The sequence below is a fragment of the Cherax quadricarinatus genome, chromosome 76 (assembly GCF_038502225.1).
Source record: "Cherax quadricarinatus isolate ZL_2023a chromosome 76, ASM3850222v1, whole genome shotgun sequence".
NCBI lineage: Eukaryota > Metazoa > Arthropoda > Malacostraca > Decapoda > Parastacidae > Cherax > Cherax quadricarinatus.
In genome coordinates this window covers 15884426-15898353 of record NC_091367.1, presented here as the reverse complement: position 1 = coordinate 15898353, position 13928 = coordinate 15884426, and positions in this window count along the sequence as shown.

The window sequence follows — 13928 nt, the reverse complement described above, 5'->3', positions numbered from 1 at the left end:
AACAACGATGAAAGCATCAGAGTCGGAGGTTCTCATCAATATATATGAACGATCTGTCTTTACTTATTATTATTATTATTATAATCAAGGGGGAAGCGCTAAACTCGGAGGATTATACAGCGCCTGGGGGGGGGATGTGGAAGGCATTCAGGCTTAATTCGGGGAACTGGAGCACAGATCTAATTCCCTAAATCAAGAGCCCCTCACCAACATCAAGGAACCTTCCTTGAGGGGTCTGTCTTTACTGCATGTCAATATTCGTGTGTCTGCTTCTAGTCAAGCACTGGTTCTAGTCAAGCACTGGGAAGACAGTCAAGCACTGATAGGGAGACAGTCAAGCACTGATAGGGAGACAGTCAAGCACTGATAGGGAGACAGTCGAGCACTGATCGAGAAGACAGTCAAGCACTGATAAGGAAGTCAAGCACTGATAGGGAGACAGTCGAGCACTGGTTCCCAGTGCTTGACCTGCAAGTGATCACAGGCACCTGCAAGTGATCACAGGTACCTGCAAGTGATCACAGGCACCTGCAAGTGATCACAGGCACCTGCAAGTTATCGCAGGTACCTGCAAGTGATCACAGGTACCTCCAGTGATGACAGGCACAGGCAAGGTCGGTTGTGCTCTTGATATCTAACTACATAGCATATAGGATCATTACTGGGTCAATAGATGATTGTGTAAAAAAAAAAAAAGAGACAACTAAAAAAAGGGCCAACTTCTGTAGCTTGGGCACCATGATGAGCACACCATATGATGCAAAGATCTTCAGTTTCATCCTCTTGTTCTTCAAGCACAGAAGCCGCATCTTTTTATCCATTATTTTTCCTTTGAGATCTTTTAGGCAAGAATATCTTGATCATAGTTAATGATACTTGAAAATCCTTGAGGTGGAGCATTCACTCTTGACAGAAAGTTGAGGAATTGTTGTGTATTCATCAGGAAGGATTGTTTTTTATTACAGTCAGCTTCTGGAATTGCTCTCTTTTCTCCATGTAAAGTACTGCATGACTGAAACATTCTGACACGTAGCTGATGATGGATTATGGCTAAGGGGACTGATTACCTCAGACCACTTCTGCACATCTTCCACCGTCTCTGGTATTATTTTCTGCACTGCCGAAACGTATTCACTGTAAAAATAAGGGTTGAATTTGAGTGAGACTTGCACGTGAATGAATAAAATTATCGAAGCTTATTGTCTGGGTAGCGTTTATTCTGTTAGTGGGTTGGATTTGTGAAGGACCTGCCTTGTAAGGGTCAACAGGCCCATTGCAGTGTTCCTCCTTTATTTTCTTATCGAAGTACTTGCTTGTTGTGAGCAGCCCTCGACAGAGGCCAGGAGATATGATAATTCCCTCAGCTGAAATGACCAGTGCCGACTGAAGACGGTTGCAGTTGACCTAGAGATCAAACTGTGCAAATGTGTCCACAGCCTCTTGGCTTCAGATCGAACTGTAAAATGGTATAAAATACCGACAGATTGTTAGGTAAGACACATATGCAACAGTTAGGTATCTTTATTTCGAAACGTTTCGCCTACACAGTAGGCTTCTTCAGTCGAGTACAGAAAAGTTGATAGAAGCAGAAGATACTTGAAGACGATGTAATCAGTCCATCACCCTTAAAGTTTTGAGGTGGTCAGTCCCTCAGTCTGGAGAAGAGCATTGTTCCGTTGTCTGAAACAATATGAAGTTGAAGTGACAGGATGGAGCCTTTATATAGTGCCAGGAGGTGAGACGGAGGTTGCTTTGGGAGGGCAGGTCCCTCTCAAACCCAGCCGTTCTCACTAGTAGAGGTCGAACGGAACAATGCTCTTCTCCAGACTGAGGGACTGACCACCTCAAAACTTTAAGGGTGATGGACTGATTACATCGTCTTCAAGTATCTTCTGCTTCTATCAACTTTTCTGTACTCGACTGAAGAAGCCTACTGTGTAGGCGAAACGTTTCGAAATAAAGATACCTAACTGTTGCATATGTGTCTTACCTAACAATCTGTCGGTATTTTATACCATTTTACAGTTCATTCTGTCAGACACTGCAACACAAGGGTATCTTGGTACAGACCATCAACTTCGACCTCTACTAGTGAGAACGGCTGGGTTTGAGAGGGACCTGCCCTCCCAAAGCAACCTCCGTCTCACCTCCTGGCACTATATAAAGGCTCCATCCTGTCACTTCAACTTCATATTGTTTCAGACAACGGAACAATGCTCTTCTCCAGACTGAGGGACTGACCACCTCAAAACTTTAAGGGTGATGGACTGATTACATCGTCTTCAAGTATCTTCTGCTTCTATCAACTTTTCTGTACTCGACTGAAGAAGCCTACTGTGTAGGCGAAACGTTTCGAAATAAAGATACCTAACTGTTGCATATGTGTCTTACCTAACAATCTGTCGGTATTTTATACCATTTTACAGTTCATTCTGTCAGACACTGCAACACAAGGGTATCTTGGTACAGACCATCAACTTCGACCTCTACTAGTGAGAACGGCTGGGTTTGAGAGGGACCTGCCCTCCCAAAGCAACCTCCGTCTCACCTCCTGGCACTATATAAAGGCTCCATCCTGTCACTTCAACTTCATATTGTTTCAGACAACGGAACAATGCTCTTCTCCAGACTGAGGGACTGACCACCTCAAAACTTTAAGGGTGATGGACTGATTACATCGTCTTCAAGTATCTTCTGCTTCTATCAACTTTTCTGTACTCGACTGAAGAAGCCTACTGTGTAGGCGAAACGTTTCGAAATAAAGATACCTAACTGTTGCATATGTGTCTTACCTAACAATCTGTCGGTATTTTATACCATTTTACTGTTCATTCTGTCAGACACTGCAACACAAGGGTATCTTGGTACAGACCATCAACTTCGACCTCTACTAGTGAGAACGGCTGGGTTTGAGAGGGACCTGCCCTCCCAAAGCAACCTCCGTCTCACCTCCTGGCACTATATAAAGGCTCCATCCTGTCACTTCAACTTCATATTGTTTCAGACAACGGAACAATGCTCTTCTCCAGACTGAGGGACTGACCACCTCAAAACTTTAAGGGTGATGGACTGATTACATCGTCTTCAAGTATCTTCTGCTTCTATCAACTTTTCTGTACTCGACTGAAGAAGCCTACTGTGTAGGCGAAACGTTTCGAAATAAAGATACCTAACTGTTGCATATGTGTCTTACCTAACAATCTGTCGGTATTTTATACCATTTTACAGTTCATTCTGTCAGACACTGCAACACAAGGGTATCTTGGTACAGACCATCAACTTCGACCTCTACTAGTGAGAACGGCTGGGTTTGAGAGGGACCTGCCCTCCCAAAGCAACCTCCGTCTCACCTCCTGGCACTATATAAAGGCTCCATCCTGTCACTTCAACTTCATATTGTTTCAGACAACGGAACAATGCTCTTCTCCAGACTGAGGGACTGACCACCTCAAAACTTTAAGGGTGATGGACTGATTACATCGTCTTCAAGTATCTTCTGCTTCTATCAACTTTTCTGTACTCGACTGAAGAAGCCTACTGTGTAGGCGAAACGTTTCGAAATAAAGATACCTAACTGTTGCATATGTGTCTTACCTGGCTTCAGATCAGTGAGTGGAGGTAGAGACAACTGTACAGGTAATGATGCTTCATTTGAAGTCGGACGTTTCTCCATCTTCAAACTACTGTTGAAGATCATCAGGGAAGCATTGGATTCTGTTCTTCAAAATACCTATCACTTGATGGGCCATGAGTGATCATCCCAATCAGAAATTTGAGAGCTTAAGGTACTGATGAATGTTGACATTCAAACGTGGATTCATCCTTCCCCAAAGAGAATGTATTCTTATTACTTAAATGATGTGTAATCTCACTGTGGCACATAAGCACAGCTCTGGGGAGTATCGAAGTCAAACAATGGAATGTCATAACCAAGATCGTTCATGGTTTCTTTGGTCACAAGCATAATTCCAATTTCAAATCCAGGTTCCTCTCGAAGATTAGGATGTCTTTGAAGCCGCACAAACTTCAATTCATCACTGTTTCCTCAAAACTTATTTTCTCAGTTAGGTTCCCTTTAGTCAGAACATTGGTAGTGCAGCACACAATATATAACACAAGTACTAGAGAGAGAGAGACAGAGAGACAGACAGACAGACAGACAGACACACTGGAAACAGTGCTGAGTTGAAGGGGTGAGTATAACACCAGGCACATCTCCTGAAGCGCATATCAACCAAAAAAACTGCTGTAGCATATGGGTGCCTAGCAAACTTAAGAACAGCATTCCGACATCTTAATAAGAAATCGTTCAGGACCCGGTACACCGTGTACGTCAGGCCTATATTGGAATATGTGGCACCAGTTTGGAACCCACACCTAGCCAAGCACGTAAAGAAACTAGAGAAAGTGCAAAGGTTTGCAACAAGACTAGTTCCAGTCCTAAGAAGTATGTCCTACGAGGAAAGGTTAAGGGAAATCGACCTGACGACACTGGAGGACAGGAGAGATAGAGGGGACATGAAAAAGACATAAAATACTGAGAGGAATTGATAAGGTGGACAAAGACAGGATGTTCCAGAGATTGGACACAGCAACAAGAGGACACAGTTGGAAGTTGAAGGCTCAGATGAATCACAGGATGTTAGGAAGTATTTCTTCAGCCACAGAGTAGTCAGGAAGTGGAATAGTTTGGGAAGCGATGTAGTGGAGGCAGGATCCTTAAGCAGAGGTATCATACAGCTAACAGTGCAGGAAGAGTGACTCAGTAGCGGCCAGTGAAGAGGCGGGGCCAGGGGTTATGAATCGACCCCTGCAACTACAACTAGGTGAGTACACACAACCACCCCACACAACAGGCCAAATGTCTATCGACAAGTGCCTTTGACAACTAGTGAGACTGACAGACACAGACGGATGGACTGCAAGACTAGATTTGTTCTTCACATTTGTGGCACCAGAATTAAAGTTTAAAAATACAGTTCAGCAGGGATCAAACGACGAGTCATCCTTACGGGTTTAGCGGTTATTTATAAACGAAATAATAATAATAATTAAGGAGGACGGTGCCTCTTGGTGTTGATTTTTTTGTACTATGTGTAGCAGATATATACGAGGAGTTCTCAAAAAAATTAATTTGGAGAGTGGCACCCCTCGGGGACATTTTTTGAGTGGTTATGTCAGTTTTAATAAAAGAAAAACTCATCCCAATCGAAATATATTATTTCTTATAACCTAAGATGTTTAATTCATGTTAAGCACTGAACCAGTGTGGGTCATTCAGCACAAGACGTAGTGGAAGCTTGATCCTCCGTCTGCTGAGCGCCAGACAGATGTGCTTACTATTATCAACTATGATACATACACTGCCTTCTGATAAGACAGAAGTGGGGGCGTGAGTCCCCCCCATACCTACCTGAAGGGCAGGTCCTGGGGTGCATCTCCCCCCACCCATCCTGACAAGTTGGCGGTAGAACCGTGAGTTCCCTCCCCCAATCATTACCTATCTCTCCTTTCACAAGGTAGATGAGGGGACCTGAATCCTCCTTATGCCTGCCTCATGGCAAGGCAGGATGGGTGGTGTGACACCCCCACACACACCTCCTGACAAGGCAGGAGGGGGGAGGTTTAACATCGCCACACACACCTCCTGACAAGGCAGGAGGGGGGTATAACACCCCCTCACACTCCTCTTGACAAGGCAGGAGGGGTGGTGTAACACCCCCACACACCCCACCTGACAAGGCAGGAGGGGTGGTGTGACACCCCCACACAAACCTGACAAGGCAGGAGAGGTCACACACACACACACACACACACACACACACACACACACATAAAAAAATGGGTTGCCAGAGAGCAGGACGGAAAACCAGGGGACTAGAGGATGAGCAAGAAAGGTATAAAATACCGACAATATGAAAGTTAAGACACATGTGCAACATCTGGATATCTTTATTGTAGTAGACGTTTCGCCATCCAGTGGCTTTATCAATACAGATTCTAGGACATAATAGGAAGACAGTAGAACTATATACAAAAGATGAGGTAATCAGTCCCTCGGCCTTGGAGTTAGTGTTCACAGCATCGTGGTGGAGGAGAGTCTGGAGCAAAGGCAAGAAGACTGGCGCTTTTTATAGGCGTCAGTGAATGGGACGGGCAGCAGACGAGGGCAGTCACTGGTAGGCGGGATTCCCCAGTGGAAGTAGGTCCTTCCCAAAGAGATGGGTTAGTTGCAGCAGCCGTGAAGAAGGTCTTGTAGATGTCCTCTGAACCAAGATTCCATGATGTTGCAGTGTCTGACAAGTTGTGCAAGAAAGGTATAAAATACCGACAATATGAAAGTTAAGACACATGTGCAACATCTGGATATCTTTATTGTAGTAGACGTTTCGCCATCCAGTGGCTTTATCAATACAGATTCTAGGACATAATAGGAAGACAGTAGAACTATATACAAAAGATGAGGTAATCAGTCCCTCGGCCTTGGAGTTAGTGTTCACAGCATCGTGGTGGAGGAGAGTCTGGAGCAAAGGCAAGAAGACTGGCGCTTTTTATAGGCGTCAGTGAATGGGACGGGCAGCAGACGAGGGCAGTCACTGGTAGGCGGGATTCCCCAGTGGAAGTAGGTCCTTCCCAAAGAGATGGGTTAGTTGCAGCAGCCGTGAAGAAGGTCTTGTAGATGTCCTCTGAACCAAGATTCCATGATGTTGCAGTGTCTGACAAGTTGTGCAAGAAAGGTATAAAATACCGACAATATGAAAGTTAAGACACATGTGCAACATCTGGATATCTTTATTGTAGTAGACGTTTCGCCATCCAGTGGCTTTATCAATACAGATTCTAGGACATAATAGGAAGACAGTAGAACTATATACAAAAGATGAGGTAATCAGTCCCTCGGCCTTGGAGTTAGTGTTCACAGCATCGTGGTGGAGGAGAGTCTGGAGCAAAGGCAAGAAGACTGGCGCTTTTTATAGGCGTCAGTGAATGGGACGGGCAGCAGACGAGGGCAGTCACTGGTAGGCGGGATTCCCCAGTGGAAGTAGGTCCTTCCCAAAGAGATGGGTTAGTTGCAGCAGCCGTGAAGAAGGTCTTGTAGATGTCCTCTGAACCAAGATTCCATGATGTTGCAGTGTCTGACAAGTTGTGCAAGAAAGGTATAAAATACCGACAATATGAAAGTTAAGACACATGTGCAACATCTGGATATCTTTATTGTAGTAGACGTTTCGCCATCCAGTGGCTTTATCAATACAGATTCTAGGACATAATAGGAAGACAGTAGAACTATATACAAAAGATGAGGTAATCAGTCCCTCGGCCTTGGAGTTAGTGTTCACAGCATCGTGGTGGAGGAGAGTCTGGAGCAAAGGCAAGAAGACTGGCGCTTTTTATAGGCGTCAGTGAATGGGACGGGCAGCAGACGAGGGCAGTCACTGGTAGGCGGGATTCCCCAGTGGAAGTAGGTCCTTCCCAAAGAGATGGGTTAGTTGCAGCAGCCGTGAAGAAGGTCTTGTAGATGTCCTCTGAACCAAGATTCCATGATGTTGCAGTGTCTGACAAGTTGTGCAAGAAAGGTATAAAATACCGACATATCGATATCCAGATGTTGCACATGTGTCTTAACTTTCATATTGTCGGTATTTTATACCTTTCTTGCACAACTTGTCAGACACTGCAACATCATGGAATCTTGGTTCAGAGGACATCTACAAGACCTTCTTCACGGCTGCTGCAACTAACCCATCTCTTTGGGAAGGACCTACTTCCACTGGGGAATCCCGCCTACCAGTGACTGCCCTCGTCTGCTGCCCGTCCCATTCACTGACGCCTATAAAAAGCGCCAGTCTTCTTGCCTTTGCTCCAGACTCTCCTCCACCACGATGCTGTGAACACTAACTCCAAGGCCGAGGGACTGATTACCTCATCTTTTGTATATAGTTCTACTGTCTTCCTATTATGTCCTAGAATCTGTATTGATAAAGCCACTGGATGGCGAAACGTCTACTACAATAAAGATATCCAGATGTTGCACATGTGTCTTAACTTTCACTAGAGGATGAGTCTGGGAAGGTGGTGGGACACCCCTACACCCCCACCTGACAAGGTAGGAGGGGTGATGTGACACCCTCACCCACACCTCTTGGCATGGCAGGTGTGAGGAGGAGGGAACTTTTCAAATCCTTTGCAGAAGTACTAAGAAAATATTTCTAAAACATCTTTACATTTCCATCTTTCTTACGAGCCAGGAAACACCTGGGTTGCTGCAGGTTATGATAGTAACCATAACAAGATTTGTATTAAGGAGACTTTTCATGCTAAATCTAACTTTCAGTTGATTGGTTAGTCCATCTTGTTGCTCACACAGCTTGATTGGTCACTCCATTTCATTCACAAAGCTTGATTGGTCACTCCATCTCGTTCGCAAAGCTTGATTGGTCACTCCATCCTGTTGTTCACATAGCTTGATTGGTCAATCCATCCTGTTGTTCACACAGCTTGATTGATTAGTTCATCCTGTTGCTCACACAGCTTGATTGGCCAAGTCATCCTGTTACACAGCTTGACTGACCAGGCCATCCTGTTACTCTCACAACTTGATTGGCCAGCCCATCCTGTCGCTCACACAGCTTGCGTGACCCCCCTATCACATTAAGGGACAATAACATGGTACGTGCTGCCACACGCAAGATGTTCCAGTTTGTAATTTTGTTTTTGCCTTCTAGTTATATCTCAATGTAAGTTAACTAACGTTGATTTATCCTACAAAAACCAAGGCTGAAAAATGAAGTTGGGTATTCTTCTTGGTTCGCGGGCTCTCTCCTAACCCGGGTCTTTTCCACATCGTGACCCGGCGTTGGCCACCCTGGTGAGGGGTGTCGCTCCTCTTCTCTCTTTAGTCCTGTGTGGACATCTTGCTGTGGTTCCTCTGGCTGGAGGGTGACGTTCATTTTCTTCATTGATGAGGTGGATCCCCTGGGTGGGGAGTGTCAGTAGTGGTCTTCGGTAGTCGTTTTCTTCTTTCTCTTGCTGTGGTCGCATCTTGGTAAGCATGTGTCCTCTTAAGTCTTTGGACACTTGCTGTCCCAGCTGGTGTTGTGGCCTTGAGGAGGTCATCGTGGCATTGGCGGAGTACATCTCCGCGTTGGTGAATCTGAGTCACTAGTGCTTCAGGTAGGTATCTGCTGTCCTGGAAGGATAAGAACAATCACAGGGCCCATTGGAGGTTTCTTTTTTAAGTGGAGAGCAGTAAAAGGATGGGATGACAGAGGAATGAAGGAAGCATAAGGATGTGAAGCAAGGAGAGGGGAGTAGTGGGTTTGGTGGTGGGGTACCTGAGGCACAGGCTGTGGACATTCACTCACAGCCACCTGTCCAGCTTCCACATACTCGGCGGAGGCTCTCCATGTGTCGCCCTGTTGTACCAATGCACCCGGGTCCAGCAATGGGTGATTGGCCACCCTGGTGGCCTGTAGGTTCGTCTGCCTGTGACTGATGCATTGGGAGATCCCCGGCTGTGCCTCCAGCGTGGCTGACTTGACTGCCCCATCTGCTGCATCATTCACAGGGAGGCTGATGTGGCTCGGGATCCAAGTGAGTGTTGCTCTTTAGCCCTGGTCCATGAGCGTCTGCAGGTCACTTCTGATGGCTGTGATCAGCTGGATGTTGTCCCTCCCTCTCGGGCTCCGTGTGCATGATTGCCTGTATGGCCAACCTGGAGTCGACGTGGATGACTGGTGGGTGCAGGTATTCTGTGAGTGCGTGTTGCAGGTCCCTCTGGATGGCGTGGAGTTCTACCAGGAGGATGGTACAGTGGTCTGGGAGATGCCCGCTGGCTCTCACGGCATTGTGGAATACCCCATCACCCGTGCGGCCGGCCTCCAGATCTCTGGAGCCGTAGGTGTACTACGCCGGTGTAGTACATCACGCACCTGGGGGGCTCTCCTCTCGCGATGCTTAGTGTGTTGCCACACATCACTGCAGGATGTGCTGCAGACAATGGCGCTTGCTACCTGGGAGATTTGCCGTAGACTACCACCAGCTCCTGCATCCAAGGTGGCTGCGTCGTCGCTACTGGCCAGTCCAATCTTTTGCCTCAAGGAGCGGCATAGGCAGGAGCTCTGTGCCACATCCGTGATCGACCACAACCGTAGTTGGCTGGGGCACACTGAGGGGTAGCGGCGTTGTCGGACCCAGAGGTCACGTAACAGCTTCTGGTCAACAGGTAGCAGATGTACTTCACTACTCTCTTAGCGGCAACGAGGGCGATCCTGCCATTGAGGTGCTGCATCTGGGCCTCGAAGCTCAGCGAAACCAAATTTGTCCATCTCAGAGCCTCCAGCATGACCCCAGTAGTAGCGTTCTGCACAACGTTGAGCTGCCAAACGTTCGAGGGGTGGGCGTGGACTAGTGCAATTGATCCATAGTCCATGAGAGAGCATACCAACTTGCACATAAAACCATTCGGACGACGTCTAGGCTGGCCCCTGTCCTAGGGATGGCCATGACCTGCGAAGCCATGACCCTCTGCATGGTTTGCTCTGACATATTCCACTTGCTTCTTGAAAGTGAGGCGGCTGTTGGTAGGCACCCTGGCATGCAGGACCATGGTTTTGGACTTGTCTGCAGATATCTTGAGGCCAAGATGGCTGCAGGTGGTCACCAGTAGGTTCAAGTCCCGTTGGGCCTGCAGCAGCAGGTGGTGTCTCCCAGGGATGACGAGTGCCAGGTCATCAGCATAGGTGAGCAGTCTGATGTCAGCAGAGACCGTCAGCTGTACCAACTTGTGCATCAGCATGTTGAAGAGCATTGGACTGAGAACTCTGCCCAGCAGGGTGCCATTTTTCCAAGGCCCTGACGGTGGAGGCGTGCACACCCTTGGAAACACACACATGCACGCCTGTCCTGAAGGTAGGAGTGCACCCACATAAGCAGCCTGCCCTTAACTCCCCTGCAAGCTAGCTGGTCAAGGATGGCCAGTGTGCTGGCCAGCTGGAAGGTCTTCTCCAGGTCCAGAAAGATGACAATCTTTGGCCTGGTTTCCGACCCAATGCTGGCCATGAGAGTGGTGATGCTCTCCAAGATGGCCACCCCCCCTGGTGAAGCCATAGACATGTTGGTGTGCTGGGCCGAGCTTCCATCTCAGCCACTCCAGCACCATCCTCTTGGCCACCATGGAGACAGCTGGTCCCCACACTGTGTGGCTCCCTAGGCTTGGGAAGTGGCAAGACGTTGGCTTCCTTCCATACTGTGGGGAGTCAGCCAGTCCTCCAGGGTCTGTTGATGGCCCCTAAGATGGCATCGTGTCCCGGTTGGCCTGACAGAGTGACCATACTGTAGGTGATGCTGTCCTGCCCGGGAGCCGTGTCCCGTAAGGACTTGAAAGCCGCCTGGAGCTCCCGGTCGACGAAGTCCATATTGGTGTTGTCTCCATCCTGGCATGCCTCCAGCATCCTTGCAATCTGTCTAAGGAGAAGGGCGGCCTGGAGGTACCGGATGTCTTGAGTGAGGTGGGCCATTGCTGCCCTGGAGGTAAAGAGCTCCACCAATATCTCTGCCTCCCCTGCGGGGTCATGGTGCACCCATCACGCCTCTGCACTTCAGTTGCCATGCCCATCTTGGTCCAGATCTCTGAGAGGCTGGATACATGAATGAAAAAGGCACACCAGACGAACCACTTTGTCAGGTGGACCCTGTTGGGGAACTCTGATGGGAAATCCTCCTTGCAGGTGGATTTTCCATCTTGCGCTGGGTAGCAGCATCCTGTAGAGGAGGGTGATATTGAGCCGGTTGCCATAGTGGTGTGTTGGCTCCCCGTTGTTGAGAAGAGCAATCTCGGGGTGTGTCCTCCAGTACCATCATCATGTGGCTCCCAGTCTCGCTTATGGAGGAGACAGAAGTAGTGGATGGTGGGCACTGATGTCCCCCTCCATAGGGAGAGGGCTGCCACTTCAGAGATGTCCAGGATGTGAAGTTGGGCAAAATGCAAACTCTAATAGATGATGCGACTGTCCTTGTTGGTAGACTAGTGTGTACCCGTGAGTGTGGATGTGGGTGTCAGTGTGAGAGAGGGGTGTAAACCTGGATGTGAGTGTGTGGTGTGAGTGTGGGCGCAGGCGTGAATGTGGGTGTAGGTGTCAGTGTGGATGTGATGTGGGTGTGGGTTTAGGGGTGGATATGGATGTGAGAGCGTAAATTTTGATATAGGTATGGCTGCTAGTTTGAGTGTGACATGCTAAGAGTACATTACATTTTATCTGGTGTATGTCACACACCCATATAAGCATGCCCTCACCGCCAGCGAACCAGATGCTAAGAGTATAACGAGTGGGGCCCCCTTTTTATGCTAGCACCTTGGCTCAACCCAGCCAATCACAAGGAAGGTCGCCAAAGTTGTGAAGTGGTGTTTGACACTCATGAAGCAACCTTGGCAGACTTGCCTCTGAGTTTGGTCGAAGATGGTTCTCACTGTGTCTCTTCTTTACAAATTTCCTTTCTGTACATATCCTCTAAATAGTGCACATATACCTGCTTGCTGTTTGGTGAAGGTAATATATATAAGTATTTCCGCACTGTTGTCCTTTGCTGGTTCCTAGTTTCTATCTTGGTTATTCTACAACTAGGTGTACAGGCCACATATGGGGAAATTTACCAGCCAAGCCTACTTTCCGACACAAACTGAAATATACTTAGCTTCAGTGAGGACTCAGACTTCTTGCAGCTACAGTCAAGAAGTCTCCTTCACTTGAGTTGTGGCAGCCTCATCTCTGAGTTGTAGAATGACGAGTGTTAAATACCAGTTTGTCCCAAAGGAACATATATGTCGGCATTTCATTCCTTATCTGAAACACTTAGTAGTACTCACTTGATTTGAGTGAAATCTCCCACATACGACAGGGTCTATTGGTAATTCCAGTCAAATCACATCCCTACCTAGTAGCTGTATCTAAAGTAACTAGATATGGGTATGGCTGGACTTACTTGGGTATTGTAACTGATCCAATTTCCCTTAGTTTGTGGTATGGAAAGTATGACCCCAGTATTGATGTCTTGATTAAGCTGCTGAAGATGCGTAGTTATGTCCTCACTATTTGATAGGGAGTCACTTGGTCATACGCCACGCGATAGGGTGATATCTTTTTTCCTTTGTTAGTAACACTTGAATGCAGAGGTGTCATGCGGAGAATGTTGCAGTTGTGTCCGTCACAACACGTCAGAAATGTTAGCTGCAAACACTTGCAATAACAGTTACACACGTCATTCAGTACCATCACTTGTTTATAGTTTTGTGGAATTATCCAGCTCAGGAAGAACATGGCTACACAACACCATGTGATTAGTTCTACTGCGAATTTCCAGATTCATATAAGGGAACTAGTCTAACGTTCCTAGTTTCCCAGATTGTCAGAACGAATAAGAGTCAAGAATGCACTGGTCACTACTGCCCCTTTGTTTTTAAAGATACGGAGGCAATGCTCTCGTGACACACGTCTCTCGTCCATTCCTTGAAACAATATTAGCCCTCTGCCCCCTTACTCCTGAGTTCAGCATATCTCCATGAAGGATATGCTGAACTCAGCTTTATATCTTTTCCTTGCTACACTTCGCAACAGTATTCAGTACAAGAAGGTAGGTTTCTTGTTATCTAGCTATAGACTAGAATTCTTAATAGTCCGAACTTGTAGATAAAGTGGATGCAGGGTTTTCCTTAATTTTTCTATGGAAAAAAGAGTAATTAATCTAGTTTAACTCTCACTGTGTAGTTGCAACAAGAACTAGAAAGTGTTTCTTGTGATGCTACAGTACAAACATGTGTGTTTTATCAGTTTGCGAGGAAGAGGGAGGGAGTGCTAAGTCCCTAAGAGGGCTGAGAGATACCCCCTTTACTGGAGAATTTTCTCCACACCACAAGACTACACCTATGGTCA